The sequence below is a fragment of the Cygnus olor genome, chromosome 2, assembly GCF_009769625.2.
Source record: "Cygnus olor isolate bCygOlo1 chromosome 2, bCygOlo1.pri.v2, whole genome shotgun sequence".
Taxonomy (NCBI): domain Eukaryota; kingdom Metazoa; phylum Chordata; class Aves; order Anseriformes; family Anatidae; genus Cygnus; species Cygnus olor.
Genome location: NC_049170.1, coordinates 49,709,473 through 49,718,315, shown reverse-complemented (window position 1 = coordinate 49,718,315; position 8,843 = coordinate 49,709,473). Strand labels below are relative to the sequence as shown.

The following is an 8,843-nucleotide window of genomic DNA, read 5'->3' as shown; positions in this document are numbered from 1 at the left end:
GTCTTCTTGACAGTTTCCTTCACTGCCCAGCCTTCTTCATATTCACCTCACTTTTTTCATTTGGCTTTTCTTTCTGGCTTCAGAAACTAGGCTTTGGATTTTCCATCCTATTTTCAGTGCTTAAATCTGTCATTTGTTTAAAGTAATCTGAAGCTCTGAAAGTATAGGGAATCACAATACAGGAAGAGCTGTGAGAGTTGAGTCTATTTGAATGCAAGAATGTGACCAGAAGCATCCAGCTGGGTCTGTGAGAGGTTTGCACTTTTCAGCCTCAACCACAAAAGGATGGCTGTCCTGGAGTGTCAGAAAGGTGTTTTTGCAGCAATGTACAAAAGTTAGATACCGTGAGTGTGTATCATACAATGTATGCAAGTAAGGCTCAGTCTCAGAGCACATCAGTTTAGGATATGTTCTCTGTACAATGACTAGAACGAGGCTGTTGCCTGGAGGAAAAGATTGAGAAATACAACTGGGCAAATGTTTAAGATGCCTTCCTATCTATCTTTATGACCTTGGCAAAATTGTTCTAGGCTTCTCAGTTCTCTGTTGTTCCATAGACCACACCTTTTATGAGTCACAAAAATGTATTTTACTGAATGAATTTGTTACTTTATGGAAGTAGTAATGTGTGATACTTGATAAATCTAGGAATTTGTTTCTACTTCTTTCCTCTTATATTTACAGTGATTTAGGAACCTGCCTCTTTTTTTTTTTTTTTGGTTCACTCCTTCCCTCTCTCTCCTTCCCACCCCTTAACAACTTCTATACTGCCTGCTTCCTTTGCTTTCTCTCATCTTATGTACACATATCTATAGGTTTATGGATGGAAGGAGTTTATGCCCTGGCTGAGTTCCTGCATGTCAACATGCAAGCTAGAATGAACTTTCTCTGCCTAATTTTAACTAACCTGAAAATAGGAGTTCCTAATGGGAGTGCTGACACAACCTTAACTAAGGCAGTGTGAGCACATTGCTATAATTTATAATGTCAGTCTATATTCCAAATGGTTTCTCTATATACTGCATGCTCTGCTCAAACAGGAAAGAAGGTACTGCAGTGAATTATTGTGTAATTAATCATTTGACCATGAGGGACTCATTTACTAATTAAAAACGTAAAAAGAGTAAATTGAAATAACCAGTGACTACTAAATCACATCTTTTGACATGTCAGCAGCATTGTAATACATCATAATGTATCAGTCAGAGACAAACAGATTCTACATATCCTGTTACCTTTTACTTCGGAACTGCCAAAATCATTCATTATACTTTCAGTGTGGTTCCTAGTACTATCCATACAAGTACCATAGCATGCTAAATTGAAATACAAGATACTGCTAAGGTTGATATATGCACATATTAATAGGCAGAAGCATGCGATTCTCTGCTCTGCTGACTTTGCCCACTGTCTCTGAATATATCATAGGGCAATAACTCTGCTATGACAGGATGTTCTCTGGGAAATAAAACTGTAACTTAGAAGCCTAGATTTCACATCTGTCTAGATATTCCTCACTGTTGTATTTGGGCCAGATGTATCGGATCTGTGCTTAGCTACAGCTGTTCATGGTTTGGTATACTGGCATGGACTCACCTTTACTGTTAGGTTAAGGTAACCTTAGGGTGTTTGTGAGAGTGTGGCTTGAAGGATTTGACGTACTGCACAGATACAGTGCTAAGGACCATTATCTGTGGAGTGGAGAAGGAGAGCTGGTAGGACACCTGAACCAGAGACATCTCAAACCATCACAAATAACTCAGCTTTCCTGAGTTAGTTTACCAACACCCAAACCTGCACAGACTTCAAGTGTAGTGAGTTTTAATTCACCATGGCATTTGAAAAGCATTCAATTTAAAGATTTTTTAAGAGGTGGTAGTGGGAATTTCTGTGCTTTTTTTTTTTTTTTTTTTTTTTTTAACAGTGAAGGTGAGGGGAAAGAAGATAAAAAATTCATGCTATTAATGTTAACTGAAAAAACAGCTGCATTGTTAACCTTGAACAATGAAGCTGCATTTACTTTATATAACTGTGGAAATCTATGCATCTGTGCCATCTATGACTCCCAAAAAACTGGGATTGAGAAGTACAATTCTGTTTTCAAAGACAGCTTTATAAAGCTGCCATTTTTATCTTCTGGGATTTGTTCTGTGTTCAGCCAGAACATGTACCTCTCATGTTGGTAGAAATAAGGTTTTTTAATATGATTTTATTTAAAATCATAATGAGGAATAGAACTGTATTCTGTCTTTTCCTAGAATAAATAAATAAATAATAAAAAAAAATTGCCTAGCTTCAATTAGAATAAATCAATTATTGCATTCACAGGTTGATCATTGAAGAAAATATATTATTAAGTAATGCAGATTGCAAGACCTCCATTAATATTGGAACATGGATGAAAAATGTAATATGCCAGTTTAACTTTCAGATCCCGAGCTGAGCTTCCAAACTTGTAGCAGACTTTCTTGTTTTAATTTCCACAACTGGAGAGACAGATCTATTTCTGAAAGCTAAATACAGGTGGAACATGCAATAGAAGGTGTTTTTTTTTCCTTCCTTTTATTTTTTCTCTCTCTCTCTCTTTTTTTTTTTTTTTTTTTTTTTAAATAAAGACAAGCTGGATATTTATAGGAAAGCCACTGTGCTGTTTAATTCACAAGGCCTTATGTTCAGAGTCTGTAGCAATGTTTTATGTTAGCAAACATGTTGTTTAATAGTTTTCTGCTCTCTCCACTTGTCTTCAAATATTGTGATTTAGATAGAACTCTAATGCACAAGAGCAACTTGTCCCTTGAGCATTATTCAGAATATAAATTAAGTGATATTATAACAGGGCCCTCACTTAGCTCAGCATAATGAATATGAAACATTATGTACTAGTGACCAAGGTCACGGTATGAGAATGAATTACTCTATTAACTTCTCTTTTAAGTAGCATTAGAGATAATAAATGAAGAGATTTAACACAATTCTGATAATATTATTCATGTAAAAGTAGCACACTTTATCTTGCTAAAACAGTTAAGATCTGTTTTGAAGATATTTTACACTTTGGAAATATGATGCTTAGAAGTGTTTATTACATGTTGCAGAATGCATCAGCATTAGCCAGTAATGCAGATAATCTGATAAAAATTGAAAAGCCGATTTGTATACTATGCTAATTCAGGATCATCTCTTTGGCTCTATGAACTGTCCAAATGCTCCATAAGATTATGGCAAGCTTTAGTAGTGAGATTAGATTAAATTCGGTTCTTTTGCTTATAACTTTTTTGTTTTGTTTTGATTTTAAAGAAAATTGCATCCATCATTCTTCTCTATAAACCCTCTTTAGCTGCTTGCTAAGTAGTATAAAATATCGTATTTTAAGCCTGGCATATTACTTTTTTTATCCAGACATATTTAAGCTTCCTCTCTCAGTCATATAGTATATTATTTCAGGGATAGAAAGTTTTATCGTTATTATTGTGATACCTCTACATCTGAACCATAAAGAGACTTAGTGATTTGCCATGTGTTCCACTGCAAACTCACATGCATTTAGGGTATATGTAAGAGCCATTGATAAGAGATTACTCTTCAGTTTGCAAGTGACCATGGTGCATGGGAACTTAAACCTGTGTTTTGTTTTCTACTTGTTGCTGTTGTTGGCATTGGGTTTGTTATTGGGTTTTTGTTTTTTGTAATTTCTCAAATATTTTTCCTTGCTAGTATCGCTATTTTAAAAACACTATATGAGAAGAAAATGAAGATATAAAACTCTGATTTGTTGTTTGAGATAAAATCTGTACTTTATTCAATTGTTGCAAAAAGCAGAAGGGAATCCTGCTGCAGCACAGCTGTGGATGGACGAAGGTAATATTTCATGGACAGTGTGCCCCTGCTGCTAATCCTAAGTGTTCTCAAGATTTTTACTCAAAAATATGTATTTTTCAGGGAAGAATATAATGCAGAGTTAAGTGCACCACAGACTTATTAAGCTGTCTGTGAACAGAATTTAATGGGAAGAACACACATTCTTGGACAGTGCAGCAACCAAGCCTGATCCTGCTTCCAGAGGAATTCAAGGTATTAAATCAGGATCCTCTTTTTTTTTTTTTTTTTTTTTTTTTTTTTTTTTTTTGTTTTTTTTTTTTTTTGTGGGAGAAAGGCTGAGTATGAAATACTCTGCTCTGTTTGTTCCTTTCAGTACTATCTCCTGTCTGTCCAATGACAGAATTCTCAGTAAACTTCCTGTAAGCTCTGTAAACTTCTTCTGAAGTCAGGTGACACACATTTTTTTTTTTTTATAACAGAGTAAAGAGTAGAATTCTTGCCCACTGTAATTTCAGTAGTAAACAGCATGTATAGGTAATCCAAATTTAGAAAACTCTTTGATTTATTGTGCATGCTTGCTAGCTAGCATATCTGGAAAATATATATTTTTTAATGTATACGTTTTCTTTGTAGCTCAAAATACTGGTTAAATGCCCCTATTGTTAATCCTACCTGTCAAATATATAGCTTAGGTCACAATTTTGTTGTGTCATTATACTTCAGATCTAATTCAGGTTATATAATAGTTTGGGGAATTTTCCCACTCTGAATTTTGCTGAAGTAATGTCAGAAAAGATTCATCCATGTGCATTGTCATAAATACCTGCCAGACTGTTCAGTCAAATTTTATTTATTTATTTATTTATTTACACATTGCTTCCACTGGTGAAGAGCAGCAGCCTGGCCACAATAGCTAAATAAAAATTTAAGAGATGGTTTTGTGCATTTGTTGCATTTCAAATTGCAGAAAAATTCTGTCCTATCAGATTACTGTCAAAAGCAGAGGGCCCCAGGGAAACATTGTAATTAAGAGTATAACATATCTCTTCAAAGCACAAATTAAAGCCAGGTAAATGAGTGTGCTTATGCTATTTATATCAGCTTCTTAATTATGCTTAACATGATCAGTTCAACTGAATCCTGCTTCAATTTTGCAGGTGTTAATAGAACTAAAGTTTCAGGGTAAGATCATATTGCACCTTAACTTACAAAATGTTCATGTACATGAATGAAGTGGACTTTATTTAATGAGCCAGGGGACATATGTCCAATAGCTTTGGTGGAAAAGTAATTAAAGTATTAGTTTCTCATGTTTTATGATTAACGTTCTACTTTACATAAGACTGAAAATCTAAATAAGATCAAGAAAGGCTTGTTCGCATAAATCTTTCTTTGCTATGAAGTATAGTCATTATATCTCAGCTAACTCTAATAGAATCCCTAATATCTACGCATGCCTGGAGCCCAAGTAGGTCATCTCATGAGCTATTGCATTATATTTTATTATTTAAATTTTAAGTGATTAGTTTAGCACTTAAAAGCTTTGGGAAGAATTAGGTTACTCTCGTCTCTTTATCCATAAGCAAACTGACATGCAGATGGACACTGAGCAGACTTGCTCTGTGTTTTCTTCCAAGGCTTTCATCAAAGTAACAGACTGTCATTTTTTTTTTTTTTTACCCAGTTGTTAATTTCAGCATTAGAATTGAACTGCAACATGTGGAAAATCCACCTGTGATGAGTGCATCCTTTTCTGATTTTGAAGACTTTTGCCAGCAGCCTCAGAATAGACTTTAAGAACACGTTAAGTAAAGGCAAAGAAAAAAAGCTGATGCTTTGCCTAGATCTGGACTTAGGTGACAAAAATGAAATGGGAAATGGTCTGATCCCAGCAAAGTCAAAAGGATTCTTCTTATTTTAATCATCAGGGGTGGGATTTTTCCCTCATGTACAAAGAACAATTCAGAAATAAATGGGTATGATTTAATTAATTACAAGCTCTGTTACTTTTTGAGTTTGTTTACTCATGCTCATAAAGACACAGAATATGCTGTAAGTGAATTATATGTGGTTCTATATAGTTAGAGTACTGTCAGGAAGGCCTATTCTGCTGGTTGATTTCCTCAGGGTTCCACTGAGGTTTCTATACTTTTAATCTGTTAGATCTTCATTCACAGCTTCATATTAATTTATGCACCATGCTGAATGTGAATAAGTTATCTGATAAAGGTGCAAGGGATTTTTAACTTTATGAAGCTGAACTTTATGACCAATACTGAACTGATGGCTGAGTTGAATCCTTACCCAGAATCCTTACTCACTATATTACATTAGCAGTCAGGAACCTGATGTGTACTGTTGCACTAGTGAGGCAAAGATCGCTTTCTCTATACAAAACCTTTTATTTTAGAAATGATTACAATATAGCCTTTGAACAGTGATCCACTAATAATTTGATTCTGTTTCCTGCAAACATGGTGCTTGGCTTTTTGTACCAAACAGTGTCTTCTGTGTTGTAGAAATAAATTGTAGAAGTAGGTGGAAAATTTACTGAAGTTCTGAAAACAAACAGAACCGAAACACATTCAAAGCATTTTATCAAAAAATAGGCACAAAATACAATGCTCCATATGAACAGAATGGGTGTGGTGTCATTCTGTGGGTTGTCCTAACAGCAGTACTTTGGGTCTGCACTGACAGTGCATCTTTTTATACACAACGGAATCACACCAGCCCTTTTAATATAATAAAAGGGCAAGTGCCCTTTTTGTCGCAGTCTGCTGTGACAGTGGCTAAACCCATATGAACAGTCTGATTTGGACAGAGAAGTGCAGAAGAAAAGGTTGTATAAGGGGACCAACCAAGGTCATCTCAGAATTAACAGGACTTTATACTTATCTTCACATTTTCATGCTGCTATAATGATGCCTACTTTTAATAACGGAAATATTCAATATTTTAAAAGATCTGCATAGGAAACAGGAGAATGTTGCTTTTATTTATTGTTTTACTTGGCTATATAATGCATAGAGAGTATACAGAGTGCCTAAAAGATTTTTTTTCTATGACATTGTTATACTTAGGAATGACATCATTATCTTAAATTCTTACTGTACTCACTTCTTCTGTGGTAATTCTTCTAATTACTGATATCTGAACAATAAACAATATATATATTTTTTTCAGTTACATATATTAAATCTTGTTGATCCTTCTTCATGTGCAAAACCAGTATTATTTATTTACAAAAATTGTAAAGTCCTATTTATTTATGTATTGTGATGGAATAAACAGGGAATGGACTACTTGCATCTTTACTTTGAAACATATACCTTTCTGAAACTTGTTTCCTATTTTGTATAAAAGAAAATGTTATCTCAACTGTCATTACTTGATAAATGTGTGTAAAACAATGGTTTAAAAACACTTTTGCTAATCATGAAGGAGTGTGAAAGTATTTTCTTTTTATATGCTAGTCAGAAACATTTTGGTGGATAACTAGAACCAGATAATGCTCGTAACTTCTAGCTAGACTTGATCTATAGCTCTCATTGAGTCAAGTCTGAAGAAAAATAGTTCAATACTTTAAAAGTAATTAAGACCTTTATCTGAAAAACAGTTATATATGTGCTTAATTTAATGCATGTAAATAATCCAATTGACTTAAATGGGAATATTCATATGCATTGTTAGGCACAATTTGCAGGATCAGGAAGTAAAATTGTCCATTTTGTGCAAAGTGTTGTATAAATTTTCTGTGTTTTCCCCGTGTGTTTTGGCATGTTTTAACATAAGTTTTCTGTATACTCAAGAGTCTCTACATTCAGGGATCCAGTTTGGCATCTGCCACTTACATGATTACACTGAAGTCCAAGAATGTGAAACGAGTGTCTTAACATTAAGATTTTCTCATTTCCAGGCCAATCTAAATCGTTGCTTTGGGAAACATAAGCTTAGGACCATGGCGAACCAGCAACACGTTCTGAGACAGGCTTCTGGAGTCTCTTAAATCTATAGAAGTTTTTCTATTGACTGCATTCCTTTAATTTCTGTCTAGGTTTCCTGATTCAATAGCCTATCAACCGTGTAACTTTCCTTTCTTGTTATGTACGTAGAATGTGATCAGATACTTAAGTTTGTAATCATTACTTTCTATACATAAATCACATACAGATGGTGTATTTCAAATTCTAAACTGTAGTGGTTTTTTTTTCTGTTTCTGAAAACAGTGTAAAATATAATAGCTTGCCTGTATGATTTTCATAAAAGAGGAAAAATAAAAAAAAGAAACAAACACAAATACAAGCCTTCTAGACCATTCAGCAATAGTAAACATTCTTTACACCTTTTCTAAATTTGCTATAAACTTGCAAGTTTATTAAATTGTATTGTTTGTTTCAAGCATAATTGACATGGTGACAATTAACTATATGGTATGTTGCCCTTTGCTTTGGGTATGCAACACTAAGTTTAGGAACTGAGAAAATAAAAGGAATGAAATGGTGTCTCATTCAAAAAATCAAAGCCAACAAAAATTAAATGACTTTAGGTTCAGCTTTCTGATCTGTATCTTTCCCTATCCGTTAGCTTTGGCATCTGCATTTAGTACTAGTTAGTATACTTGATTTCTGCGCAGTATGTTGTAAAGGAGTCTTCATACTGAGCAGTAAATAAATAATGAACCTCTGTAACGTTTAAAAAGCTAGTCATAGAAATGGTTGAACAAACAGGAAAACAGACTTTGCAAAGTTGAATTTGAATGAAAATGTTGTTTGTTTTTGTATAGTTAGGTACTTTCATTTCATTGACCAGTGCAAGGTGGCAGCAGAATATTGTCCCTTTCTTACATCTACATCAGATTTGTCTGAAAAATTGTCACACTTTATGAGAGTTATCAAAAAGAAATTGAGTGTTGGGGAAATTTTTTTTAAAAAAGAAAGTAGAGAATATCCTCATTAGAGGCTGCATCAAAATTTGTGCATTACAAGTATTTATGTTAAAACCTATGATGTCCTCATTCTGAC

The 8,843-nt window shown here is 34.0% G+C and overlaps 1 long non-coding RNA gene across 2 annotated transcripts in view; it reads left to right on the top strand.

Annotated features, from left to right (window-relative positions):
- Positions 1–8,212, top strand: part of LOC121066352 — a 24,996-nt gene extending 16,784 nt beyond the window's left edge. Inside the window, exons 3-4 of one of the 2 annotated variants that reach the window (XR_005817699.1) lie at positions 3,940–4,071; positions 7,739–8,212. This is a non-coding gene — a long non-coding RNA (uncharacterized LOC121066352). Of the gene's footprint in view, positions 1–3,939; positions 4,072–5,503; positions 5,635–7,738 lie in introns of those variants that run through there. The other variant, XR_005817700.1, reaches the window with a different exon arrangement.
- Positions 8,213–8,843: the final 631 nt, after the last annotated feature.